This window comes from Pempheris klunzingeri, chromosome 12, assembly GCF_042242105.1.
Source record: "Pempheris klunzingeri isolate RE-2024b chromosome 12, fPemKlu1.hap1, whole genome shotgun sequence".
NCBI classification, from domain to species: Eukaryota; Metazoa; Chordata; class Actinopteri; order Acropomatiformes; family Pempheridae; genus Pempheris; species Pempheris klunzingeri.
In genome coordinates, this window is record NC_092023.1 from 18,520,113 (window position 1) to 18,534,542 (window position 14,430).

A 14,430-nucleotide genomic window follows, 5' to 3' on the forward strand; every position below is an offset into this window, starting at 1 on the left:
CAAACGGATACACATGCTGAGTGACCTACATTCACAAACATTAAAAAAAAACATCTTTCACAACTCATCTTTCAAATGCTGTGCAGAGTTTTGAGTGATTGTAAGTGATATACTGACTTCCGGGGACTTGGTCGATGGTCAACAACTCAACATGATGAAATAGGCTAAACTGTGACAAAAGGGGTGTACTTTTAGCGGCATTAGATTTTTTCTAGAGACACTTACGGTGTCATTTGTCTTTTTCACATAGGAACTCACAGAAAAATAGGAATAGTTATCCAGGGTCAAAGTTTCTGTTGATTTCCTTATCATGACAAACCTTTTTTCTTCATATTTAATTGTTCAGACGTGGGAGCGATATTAATCTTCTTATACAACGGCCTGCAAGAGAGTGAAAACATCCAATGGTTTCCTCATGCATTGGCACTGGGCAGAACTTTCTACTGGAGATGCTTGAGAAACCTGGTGCCATTTTTTCCATCACATTGGGGAAGAAGACCAATAGGACAAACCGTCAAAAACTTGCAAAAAGTCTGATCAGTCTGATCATAATACATGTACACTCAGCATTGTCCAGGAGATTCTAGCCCGGTGTTAAATCACACAGTCTTAAATTATCTCTCTAGAGGTGCCAATTCTCTCTAAAAAAAAAAAAAACAACCTGGAGGGTAAATTCCCATCATTCTATGGTAAACCTGAAAAGATAACCAAAGTTAGCATAGTAGTATGGAAGCCATTGAGGCTTACTTCATAATTACAGTACTCAACAAGTTAAAACAGCACAATGTGGTTAGGAACAAGGGCTTTTGCCTGATTGCTTCCACCAGGGGACATTTAATAATCTACCAGGAGCGAAAGGCACCTGTATCCGCTTAGATTGAGCTCTCTTTCATGAGGGCGCGACAATAGCCAGGCATGTGATGCATTTGTTGTCCAGTATTTTTAGTCCTGCTGATAACGGCATGCTGTGGTAAGGCAAGTTTCTCCTTAGTTATGCAGAGCGGGAGAGGAGCTGTTTAGGGAAACGGCCTGTTCCTCCTGCAGAGAGGAAGGGAGGCATAGCAGCTGGCAGGCAACAGGCAGACAGAGAATCGCTGAATGTCACTTCTCCCGTATCCACCCCCCCCCCTCTATTTCTGCCGCTCTCTCCCCACCTTCTCTCCTCCTCTCAGTTTGTTCTGTGTCTGTTGTCTGAATTCATCAGAGAGCAGGAGGCTGAGCTTCCTCCCTCAGCCTCCCATGCCACTCCATCTCTACAACAGAGGAAGAGAGTGAAAAAAGGGGGTAGTGGGCACATGAGGTGAGGGGGTGGAGAGTAAACAGTGGCTTCGCATCCTTCTATGTTGTTGCTAGGCAACTTTTCCTGCATATGACAGCCTTGAATGACAGCAGACCTCCCTTCAAAACAAAGACAGAAAGTTGAGGGAGGGAAAGGAGAGGAGCAGAGAGCAGCACCGAGATGAGTGGTGATCTGGCGAGCACATTTTTGCGTTTGAGTTTTAAACAATACAAAGAGGCATTTTAAAAATGTGGCCAAAATAAATAGGCTATAAAAAGGTACAGTTACAGTTGTTCCCAATTTGGGGGTCAGGACCCACCAAATCATGACATAATTAACATAATAATAAATCAGAACAATGTGTCTTATGCCCTTTTCTTTTAAACTGGATAGAGTTTGATGTACATGTAAATGATTGAAATGAAATAAAGAAACTATTCTCTGGTCACTGCAACCGGTGACAGTGGTCATGGAAGCACTTCAAGGAATTCAAGCCTTAAGGCTGGTAGCCAGAGTTTCAAAACATAGTGCTTTTGAAAACATTCTGCCATCGGTGCAAACAACATTATCTCTGTTCAGACCAGATAAAGTAAACTTAATTTCTGTTGCTGTAATCACACTGCAGAGCAGACCGATGGATTAATTTTTGAACACTACGGCATGGCCACTGGCACATTGAGGATGTCTTCAGTAATGAAGTGCTAAGTCTTGTTTATATTTTGCACTTTTGCACATGTTCTCTCATTACCTACAAACATATGATTAGGATCTGCAAGAAACCCCTGGGGCCAGTACCAGCATTATAACCTACAAAATATAGTTTGGCAAGAGTTGGCAGACAACGATAGTTCCAGCTCAACACATTTTGTGTGCAGCACAGACGATGTGTTTCATTCACAAGGCACATAACAAGGGTTTCTGATGATTGCAGGCTAAAATTAGCACGTGAATAATAATCACTGGCCAGCGAGCTGTTTTTCATTGGAAGTTTGGCAGAGGAGAGTACGCTGGATGCCAGATCAGGGGTGCTGCTCTGCGGATGTGTGCTGAGGGAGTAGGCAGTCTGGAAGCAAAGGAAAGTTGACACTGGACACCATATTGTTAACAGCAATATTGGCAAAGTTACCAGTGCTTTCAAATGACCATGTAGGATGCCAGATGCCTGCACCATGGCTGGCTATGGAAAGCAACAGTACAAACAAACAAGCACTCATTCATAAATATATTAACCTGTTGACCTACTGTAGATGTGACTAGTGAGAGTCTGAAACCTTGCAAAGAAGGGAAAGAAAGACTGTATTGAGAACATTGCACAGGATCTAGATACCAAAATAACAACAACAAAAAGTGAAGAACAAGAATTAGTCCGTGGCCATCTGGAGCATATGTTCCAGTGCAACTACTTCCTCCTGTAATTAATGAAGCTCTCCAAAGGGAACAGTCTGATTAAGTGAAAACTCTTCTTATTCTCCACAGGCCATGTTTTCAGAGCACAGAGAGAAATGACTCCAGTAGAATTCCTGAGAACTAGGCGGCCTTGGTTTGTCATGCAGCTGGCATCTCTTTAATGGAGTCATTTTCAAAGCCTTTCCCCTACAAGTGGCATCAAAAACATCTGCTCCCAGGGCAGCCACCCACATGAGAGATTGCCCTGTACTGGCAGGATGGCCGGCAGATGTAATCAACAACCAACATACAAATGTACATGTAAAACCCCAGACAGCCACACAGTGACAGCTAAGACAACAATATATGTCACAAAGGGGAAAGGAGAGGGGAAAAAAGGGAAGACAAGTAGAGAGTGGAAAGATTACGGACTGAGGGATAATGGCTATGCTGAAAGGTAACGATGACAAAAAAGAAGGATGAAAGAAGGGAGAAAACCTGAATAACAAAAGATACTAGGTTATAGTAGGGGAAGAGGAACACAATGACTAGCAGTCCTGAGCCAGTGACTCCTGGCCATATTGAAGGACATGCAGTGGTACGTTAAATCCCAGCCAGAAGACCAGTTTGACCTCCATCCTGTTCAAAGCAGTGCCGTTAGTGGAGGGGTCTGGTAATGCCTGATGAAGTAGCAGTGCCACGGCTATATTAAGGCTGCCGTCAACAGGGTGTATGCGATGCCTTAAATGTGCACTCTGCTAGTGCTCAGAGCAGTATAAAACACTGTGCATCATTAAGGGAAGTGTGCTTAAGTACTGTCCGTGGCCCTGTAAAGAGACTGATGGTGGGGGGAGAGTGGATAGAGGGAGGCGATGGGAAATGGTCCGAGTTATTTCCATTCCCTCAGACCGTTTATGGAAACATTATGGGAGCAAGGTTCAGTTCTCATGGAGGAGGAAAAGATTTGGGAAGTGAGTAAGAGTGAGAGACTGAAGAGAGTGAAGGAGGGAGTGAATGAGAAAAAAGGAGGAGGGACTATAGAAATGCTGCTTTTAGCTGTTTTCTCTGGAAAAGACCTTTCTCTGTGTGTGTCCTTCATTGTGTGATTGTGCCTCTGGCTAAGACCACAAAAGCCTCCATTTATCTGTCCTGAGCATCTAGCCTTATTGAGAAAAGGCCATGAAAGGCGGGCAGCCATCACATGTGCCAGGGTGACATGGCTTTTCCCTTGTTAACACTTTAGTCTTGCACCCAGAGTGCACCAAACACAATCTCCACCAGAGTGAGGGATTACTCCTGCTGACAAACAGGAAAAAAAGAAATAGTACATCTGTTCTATATATTTGCATTTCTTTGGATGAATCACAATGCACCACTTGACTCGATGGAAAGCGAACATTCTCAGTCAGGCGTGAGAAACCCACCCCATCAATGAGGCCTTTTTCCACCCTTTGGTTTCTTTAACCAGGGTAACAGCACATCACAAGGAGCAGCTTGCACAAAACACAATCTGTCAACTTGGAGGCAGACGGGGCCAGTTTATTCATGATTCACTTTCATCAGTTTCTATTTACTCTGTGTTCTTGGGAGTATAAAGGAGACCAAGTGGAATTTTAGGACATCGCAATGTGCACTATTCAGCAATCTGCAGCTCTAATTGCAGAGTGAGAGGAATTTTCTACATCTCTAGCATTGAGGCACAACAGCTGCAGCTGGCATGGCATGTGGTGGGTGTGTTTAAGGGAGGCGTGGCAGCTAAAAGGGTGTCAAAGAGTAACCTCCCACTGAGAGCCTCCCACACACGCGCACCTATGCATAAAAACAGTGTTACATGCACAGACACCGTCATGTTCACGATCACAGAGTACGCTTTTGTCGCCATGTACAGATTTATAACATTAAAGACAAACTGAAGCATCATGGGAAATACTACGCTCTAAAATTTCCTTCCCTCTCTACTGCCACTTGTCCGCACATCCTTGATCTCAGATTTAGAGAGGAGCCAGCTGCCATAAACAAAAAAGCCCACCAACACATACAGCACATACATGCATCCCATTCCTCCAGTCAACTGGAGCACACGAACCGTTAAAGCGCGTTGAGCGGAGGAAGGGATACGGATGCCCCTTTTTTTTTTGCCTCCATATCTCCTCTCTGGTCTTGTTCCCACCTCTTTAAGCCACCATCTTACCATCCCCCTCCTGAATGCTAAATGGGGAAAGCGTCCAGGGGGATGAGTGCGGATGAATTCTTTCCCTCCACCAGGAGCCAAGTGCACTGATCCGACCTGACGTGAGGGCCCCCAGTGATCGAATGACCTCTGACCTTTAGAACTGATCGAGGCCAACGATCTGATGAGTTGCGCTTATGAAGGGGGGGGGAGTGTGTGTGTGGGTGTGTGTGTATGGGGGGGATGTTATGAAAAACAAACGTCCCAACAGTCATAAGGAGTACGGTTGTATTGCATACTGCAGCATTTCCTCAGAGACCTCACTAGTGAATGTAAAATGGTCCATTGGCATTAATATTTATGCAATTCAGAATGCCATAAAAAGAGCAGGAGTTAGATCTTCAAATGTACTTCCACCTCACCCAAGCAGAGATCAGGCACAGGATGAAAAATGTGCACAGGAAGGTGTCTGTCCTTAATCACAGAGCTGGCCAGACTTTACAACAGAATCCTAAATAAGCGCAGATTTCCTTATTCCTCACATCCTTATCTCGAAACTGCAGCAGGCTCTGAAGAATGTCACCAAGATGGCAGCATTTGGGGAAAGCACCAAGCACTGGCAGCTGTACAACATGCTCTCAGGGTCACCAATCCGGTAAAATCAAGAGGAAAGTCTTGCTTTCAGTTAGGTAGATTGCAAACGCAGTGTTCTATCTGGCAGGGTTTGGTAAGACGGACGACTCCCACTGGTCATTGCTATAAATAAGATCCTATTCAATCTGCCTGGTTAATGAGAGAGACAAAGAGTCCTTTAGCACGTCTGTTGGATAATGTTTGCATCTGACCTTGAAATACTACCAGAGATATTTGAATTCTCACTATTATATTACAGTAATACTATTCAGCACTAAATCAATAGCAACCACCCTCTTCCAGTAGGATAGTCCCTGGGGCAAAATTCTCTCAAACTGTGGCAAGTGTTTGTAAACCCATCGTATTCTACACTGTAAACCTAGCCATGGGCATGTTTGATTTTGCAGAGCAACAACAGACACGCTGAGGTAACAAAGCAATGGTGCAGCAGCAATCCATGAAGTCAACAAACAGAGCAGCTTGGACTGACCAGGGAGTTGGCTCTGTCTGAGCAGAGTCTGGGGAAATGGAGGAAGTCCTCAGGGACCCCAGACTCAAGACTGCCTTTCAGTGAAAATTAACCAAAATGACAGGAAACAATTAGCCTACACTCATTTCATTCTTTACACTCCACAAAAAATGTTAAATGTCACCAACTAAGAGAATGGATCGTTGTGTGTGATCTGACGAGGATCTGTGTGTTTACATGCACCTAACTGACCTGATTATTGTTGGTTTTCTGCTTTAACCTGATTTCTTTAGAGCCATGTAAATGAGACAACTTCTTTAATCGGGGTAGAATCTGTCTGTGTGTGTGTATATATGTATGTATGTATATAGATATATATATGTGTGTGTGTGTGTATGTATATATGTTACTGCGGGAGTATTATGGGTGCTTTCAAACTGTGGCGACAACGTGAAGGAAAGAGAGGAGCCAACTTTCAGGAAGTATATTAAAGTAAATATATTACAAAATCCATTGTCCATCCATCCATCAATAAGTTGGAAGCTTACTTTGACCTCTGACCTTTGTGTTTGTGTGCTCCACCTAAACGCAGATTATCTTCAAACAGTGTAATTATGCAGCTGCTCCCATGGTCAGATATACAGCACCTGGCTGTGTATCCAGCAGTTGTGTGTTCATTGTGTTTTGGCTTGAGCCCATAGAGCTCAGTGCTGAACTGTATGTGGCCCTACAGACCTGTTTACATTACAGTGAGGTTCCACAGGCTTCCAGTAAACACAGCCTGGGGAAGGTAAGCACTGCCCGCACACACATTGTAGCTGTTAGACATTGTAAGAATTACTTATACAGAGACCTCTTGTTGGGATCCTCACATAGTGTCTGGGACACTGTTTGCCCGACTGTGTTATGTAATCTCCATTTGCTTTGCTCCTTGTTCTTTTAAGGCAGTAAACCCATATAAAGGCTAGCATTCAGTGTCAGATGTGCTGCCCCTTTAGCTGTAGCCCTGTGGCTAACCTCCAAACAAGCAGAAACGCTTACAATACACTTCAGTGGAGGGGAGGTGGGGAGCAGTTGATCTTCTCCACATTGACAGACAGTGCGATTACAAAAGCAAGAGAAAAGAAAAAAAAAGAAGACAAAAAAAAAAATCAGGCCACTGTCACTCTAGATCATTATCCTCCGTCAACAGCCTTTACAAATCGCATAAAAGGAAGGCTAGTCAAAATGATGTTGCCAAGAACAAGGGAAAAAAAAACAAGTGAGTTGGAACATACTACTCCAGCTTTGAATTAGCTCTGCTTGGCTGAGCCGGTGCTCCTTAAACACATCATACCGCTGTTGCAGCAGCAGCCCCTGAGTACAGGGAAAGGCCAGGCCGACAGTTAGCCATGCACAGTTCAGCTCTTCTCTGCTTTAGCCTCCCCTTTCACTTTGTATAAAAGGGTTTCCCATACACACCAGGAACTCCAGTATCTCAGGCTTGTCTAAAATAGTCATAGACTGCCATGTCTATGCTAACAGCAAGTTACAAGAATAGGCCAAAGGCAACATCGTGTACAGGCATTTTTGTGCTTCACTAAGTGGATACAAAGGCAACGTAGTAGTGTCCTGGTTTAATGGTGTGCATAATTCAAAAGTACAATCTGAACTTACCAACAAGAGAGACAATGTTTTTATTTCAAGGATATTGAAAGTAAGTATAATATTTATTTCAAGCAAATTATGGTTTAAAAAATGAAAAGAACCTTGGAAGAAGATTTTGACAGCTTGCTGCTGCTGTCAAATGAAAGAATAAAACAATCAGAATAATACATTGAATCACACCAGTTTCAAATACACCATGAAAACAATTCTGGCAAATGGCCAAAGTTTTGTTATCGTTATGGGATTCCCAGTATAAACCAAATATTTTCAGTAAACTAAGCTTATTATCATCTGATTTATGGATCAGTGGAAACACAAACAAGAATAACATCCTCTTCCCAATACGTTTCGTCAGCGCTTTTAAAAACACAATCACAGACTACAGACCATGACTAGACTTTGTAATTTGTCACATGTCAGTGAGCTGGCAACATGAAAGGAACCAACGAAAAACAGACACTTTCTCACAATTGATAAAGGGCTGTTTGGGAGAAAGTTCCTTCCTGTAAAATGGCTGATACACAGAAAACTTGTACATTCCAGTCAGTGCTGTACACAAAGCAGAATAGGCAATCTCACAACCACACAAAGCATCCTTTGTCAAACAGTACAGAGTGGTGTAATTCAAGTATTTTAGTCTTAGATCCTGATATTCTTTATACTTCAAGGAAATAATGCTGAAAGTAACAGCCTTACAGTGTACAGTTTGATATCTATTGTAGCAATCCTGGGTGTCATTTGGTTGAATTGAATTTTCCCGACATAACCTCACGCTCAACAACAGTGTGGAAGCACTGCAGTGCACTGGTGAGGTTAAGTGAAGGATACTGGCTCCAGCAGCAATGACACACACACACACACACACACACACAAGCTGAGCACTTTATGGCACATCTGTCACGGCTCTGCTCCATTTGACTTGTTAATTACAATCAACCTCTTTCAGAAACAAGTCAGCGTACTTTTACGCTTCAAAACGACTCATCCGATGGCTATTTGCTCCTTGGCTCACCCAGGGTCAATTTGACAGTCAAGGGCGCAGATGTGTGCATGGAGGGTTTCGTGCAGTATTGGCCTACATTTCATGACTACAGGTCCAATTTATTGTACCTATGAGGACTCCAACATGACTAATACTACATAAATTCATAGTAACAACATAAAATTACATAAATAAACCAATGGCTATTCCAACCATTAACCTCAACTCTATTTATTCATTGTTTTATCAATTATATTGGCAGGTGATTGGTTGAAAGTGGGAATTTCTTCATTATTATTTTTCTTTGTATTTATACATATTGATGTTTACTTACTTTACATCTAATACTCATCATTTTGGAGTTCCACATCTGACATCTTTACCAAGGTGGTGTCCAACGAATGACCAGATGGAGACACACACAGATGAAGTCTACAGAGGCCATGAAGGCATGCAATCAGGACTCTGGTTGTATCACCCATGCCCAGTCCTGTCTGCCTATTCAGACAAACCCTTTCTTTTTCGCTACAGTAGGAAGGAGGTATGCACACCAGCACTAAACCAAATCCCTTCTTATCTCCCACTGGAGGCTGGCTACGACCACAGAGGTCAGCTGTCCCAATTGTCTGAGCCCACTGAGGGGAACACAGACTGAGTTAACCCCATGGGTCACGACTGGTCCTTGGACTCAGTGGCAATCGGGTTAATGACTGGCCAGCACTCATTCTCTCCATTGTGGCCCAGTGAGAGACACGTAGACAAAACACGCAAGGAGGGTCAGCAACTTTCAGTGGCCTTTTCCCCAACATTCCTGATATGGACACTAATGAGTCCCTAAGGGAACAGGAGGTCCAGACTTAATTCATCTTGGCAAGACACATTTTCCTATATGCTTGACTATTGCAAATCCATAATGCATGAACATGATGTGTTTTTGGATTGACACTGTTAAATTGAAGGCTTGGTAAAACAGAGTTCTCCTCGCGGCTCTGATGAGGGGTATTTGCACTGTTGTCCACTGGGTAGAATTCATCTTGAAAGGATAAGAAATATTGAACGAGACTAATGGTTTTAGTGCAAAGCTGGATGGCTGTGGTTTGCCTCCATTTTGCTCTTTAACTTGATGATGAAACCACATGTATAAATGCACCTTTATTTCAACCCAGTATGGATAACCAGTGGGGTGGTGGAAGTAAATGGCAAAAAGATCTTCACTTTTTAAGCCTTTGGTAATTATGACAATGATGGGTCTCCTTTATAAACTCAGATGACCCATATTCTACCATTGTGGGATTATCTGGAGGATTTAATGATTATCTTTCAGATGGAGAAATATCTTACAGTTACATCTGCGCCGACTGTCACAGCTACATCTGTAAACCACTGCCATACAGTTAAGATCAGAATCTCCATCTGCCAGCCCTGTGTGTAGGATTGTGCTTAGCTCAGAAAATCATGTAGGGTGGTTCCAAAAGGTCATCATTAAACAGTAAGGTTCAAGCCGGTCATGTGATTTTGTTTACATGAACACTGTCTAATGTGTGGATATAATGCCATAGATCATTGCTCATTCACCATCTGCACTGCAACAAATGCGTTTCAAAGCAGCTGTTTAAGGATATAGGGAGGCATACTGTATATCATCCAATGCTGAAGCTATGAGATGCCTACTCTTTTCCATTAATGGTCTAACTATATAAAGTCGGTCACTGGCAGGTTCAAACCGTTATTCTCCCCTCTGCCCCCACATGGCATCTCCTCCTCAGTCCTTCAGACGCTCCTCTGTGTGTCACCAGAGGTTGACAGGGTCCTCACCAGCAATGACGCAAATAACATTTGACTTCTGTCATTATATCATCTGCTCCATCCAGCAGCTGCCCCTTGAGCCATGGCACTTCTTTTCAGCTCAAATGTGCCTGGCACAACAGCAAACCGCTGGATGAGTGGCAAAAGGGTGAGAAATTAAAGCGCAGAACAGACACAACATGTACAAAACACAAGGGATCGGCTGGTTAGCAGCTATGTTAGCCAATTTTACTGCATTTATCAAATCCATAAACAACTACTTCTAAACAATGAAAATGTTCAACTGAACCATTTCTCCTTTAAAAGCACGCAAGGTACAACAACAACAAAGTCCCTTAGTAAAATCCCTTTTAATGGCAGCCATAACTGTACATCTGACTGAACACAGCATCCATCTGTATCTAATCTACTGTATCTGCTATAAGGCTTAACCACAACAGTAAGGTCAGATTAACCAATGACACTACTAGACACAAATAAACAAACAAACAAAGCAGCACATGGGGACACCATCCACATATGTCCTAAAGAAAAAAGGCCACAGGCGTTAACATCTCATTTTGAACCCATCACATAAAGAGTGGCAATATTGCGCTGTGAGGGGCTGCTGGCATCTTCCTGCGTTTCCCTGGAATGCATGTTGCCGTACACCAGCTCCTGAGCAAGCGGTTGAATGTGGCGTAGCATCTTAATGCTATTACACTGACTACACATGAGAAGTCGTATAACGTGCAGCGCAGGCAAAAATGATGGCTGACCCGACGAGAACCCAACACGCTGACCTTGGAGCGGTTTAAGTCACAAGATCCTTTGGTGACCACGTTTCGAAGTTCTTCAGAGAATCACATGGATGGTTTATTGCTCCTCTTTAACCCAAGCTGACAGGAAGTGTTGCTGGCACTGATGAAGCAGATCGGTCTGGAGCTCTTAGATGATCAATATTACAAATCTAACTGATGTTCCAAATCAAAATAGAAACTTATTTCCAGTCTTTGCCTGTACAGTACACATTCTGAGCATTGCTCAGTCAACCCTCCACATTGATCAGAAACAGGCCCCCAGTGGAACAGGGGATGAATCCATAAAAAACATCAACCTAATGACGGCATCTGTGCTTTCTCTGACAGTGATGAGTGGGCTTAAATCCTTCCATAAATCCAGACTGCTATCAAAACAAAGCCTGACAAAAAAGACTGAGAGAAAGTCTGGCTCTCACAACAGGAGCATGCAGCATGTGATCCGCTGTCTCCTGGTTGGTTGGTTTTGAAGCAACAGGATTTGGTTGGGAGGCCTATTGTGACTCCTGGCTAGCCAGCCGACGCAGACCAGACCAGGTTTCCTGATCCCCGTCACATGCATGGGGTGCGGGATCTGGTGGAAAGGGGGGCGCCACATAGTTTGGCATGCTTCTATGGTATAATAAGGAGAAACGTATCACGCCTAACAGATGTAGTGTGAACTTCAGCCCTTTAGATGTTTTTTTCTCTTTCTTCTGTTCTCCAAATCTTGACTGGTCAGTACTCCGGTAGCAAAGCACCGTGGGAACAAAGACAAACAGAAGGAAAGACCAGGAGACGGTGTCTGTCGCACTGGGTGTAACAAGAAGACTTTAAATCAGCCACTAGTGTTGAACAATTTCCCTAACCTACAGAAAACCTCCACACAGTTGTGTGTTATGGTGATATCTTTACAGGCAATTTCTGTGTCACAAAAACAAAATAACAGCTGTAACTCTAGTGGGGCGTCTCCAAGGCCAGTAGGCCATAAGACATCCTAACCAGCTCTGCAAAGATAACAACTGAATATGGCCTATGGGCATGTCACAGGAAGCCGTTCCTCTGCCAATCCTGACAGGTGCCTTTTTGTTCGGCTGAGCACACATTGTGCACATAACTTTATTTTGAAAGACATGTCTATCCGGCTCAATTACCCATTGTCTGGTTAGCCATGCAGAAAGGCCCTGTTAGAAATAGATGAGAACATATTTCCTCTTCAGGGCCTGTTTGAACCCTATTGAGGGCGAAATGCAACAGATCTCTATTCAAACTAAGATTGAAAGACTTTCTCTGGCACTGTCATTATCGTGGCTGCTGAATAGGTTTCCCTCTAGGAGTGCGCTGCTAGCAGTGGGGGAGATGGGGTACCTAAGCAGCCGCATTTTCATCTACATAAGGGAAGATTTTGTCTTTAGTCTATCTTTCGTCTGTCTGGAAAAAAAAACAAAAAAAAGCAACCTACCTTCCCATCTGTTATGCAACAAAAACATAGAAAACAGGAAATTCAACAAGGTAGGAGTCAAATGCTACACTAAATTTAAGATCATATAAGTTCTGTATTTGGTGCAACAGCATTAAAAGGACAACCATGAATATAAACTTGAATAGAAAACAAGTTCTATAATAGAAATGTTTGCATGATGACAGAGAAAATGAGCAGATGAAGGGGGCTGTTTTTATCTCTTGTGCACAGCAATAGAAAATCATTCATTCATCATTACAGATGTCTATATGCCCATTCAGGAGAGTGGTCAGTTGAAAAATCGCCTCCCCAGTGAGCAGCTGGAGTTAAGCCAAACATTTTTGGCGTTAAAGGAAAATATGTTAAATGTTATACCAGGCCATGACTATACTGGAGCCATCTTAAAAACACTCTTCTGTGCCTACTTAGTTCAGCACAGCTCCGTGGAAAACTAATCTTTCCCAGACGTAAAACCCTGTGAAAAATAATGATGTCTTATTGATTTTAACACTCCGGGAGCAGAGAACTCTTTATGCTTGATCTGTTCAGGGAGCAGTGCAGCCAGGAGGACATGAATCCAGAGCACTGAAAATTAAACAATGGGAACTTACATTAACACTCAATAGCACCTTGTTGTTGAGTCTGCAGCTAGCCACCAGCAGAGGACTATTTGTTTCCTTTTATTGGGAAATGAGTTATTGTGGAGGCTAAACTTCCTGCAGGAAGACAGCAAAGGACGTGGTGCAGGAAGGCAAACAACCCTGCACTTGTTTACACTCCCAGTGGAGTATACAGTCCACTGTATGTTGAATAGGCCAGAGGAGCAGCCGCTAATAAAGCCAGAGAGTACATGCTGTATACAAGAACACTGCCAGATATTATTCATAGAGAATCCAAACAACTCTGATGTCAGGGGAAATTGTTCTTTGTCTGGATGCACTGACAAGCTCCCAGTGCTGCAAAAAGTAAACAGCAGAGTGTGTGAATTTTGTTTTGACCTTACATAAAGTAAAAACATTCTCCACTCTGGGCTTCCCACACAAATTAAATATGGCCAGTGTGACTTGATCTGTGGGTTTCACCTACACTGGGCATGTCATGGCTTTATTGCCCGAGAGCAGTGGGAGAATGATGCCTTTATCGCCCCCCACCGTTTTCATGGAAGCACTCCACTGAGCAAATTCATTCAAAGATCTCTGTGCAAATCCAGTCCAGTTACCCCCACCAGCACGCGCGCACACGCCATCACCAAAAATATGACGTCAACGTGTAATATCATTAACAGTGACATTAAATCAGAAAAATCAGAGAGATGCTATATAACCCGCCCTCAGGTGCATGGGTGTTAAATTGGATGTATTTTGCATTGAATTTGGTTTGAACGCGAGTAGCCAAGTCAACAGCACCACACTGTTAATAAATAGACACAAACATAGGCTATACATAGACTACAGCGGGGACAGCATATCCTCCGGTACTTTTATGTTTGTCTCTCAAATTACATCTGCTTCGGTGCCTGAAAGTAACTTTATCCTTTGTCTTCACTATCACCAGCGACATGCCAATGAGTTTCCACGCCTTTCGCTACTCTGGCTGGGGTGTAGCGCTCCTCCACTTTCAGCTACAGCCCCACTTCGTACTTTCTCGGTCGGTTCGGAGGGATTAAAAAGAAACATATTTGGGTCTCACCTTTAAATGCGAGCGCCCCGCTCCCGTCCCTGGCTGCGGGGTTGTTCACGTCGTCGGGTATCCTTAAAAGGTAAAGCCGGCTGGAGCCGCGGTGGTCGCTCTCACATCTCTCTCTGTCAGTCTCAGCCTCC

At 43.4% G+C, this 14,430-nt stretch overlaps 1 protein-coding gene across 2 annotated transcripts in view; it reads right to left on the reverse strand.

Annotated features, from left to right (window-relative positions):
* The window catches only part of sipa1l2 (signal induced proliferation associated 1 like 2), an 80,216-nt gene extending 65,819 nt beyond the window's left edge, over nucleotides 1-14,397 (reverse strand). Inside the window, exon 1 of one of the 2 annotated variants that reach the window (XM_070840813.1) lies at nucleotides 14,300-14,397. The gene's annotated coding sequence lies outside the window, so the exon portion shown is untranslated. Of the gene's footprint in view, nucleotides 1-6,784; nucleotides 6,824-14,299 lie in introns of those variants that run through there. The other variant, XM_070840814.1, reaches the window with a different exon arrangement.
* Nucleotides 14,398-14,430: the final 33 nt, after the last annotated feature.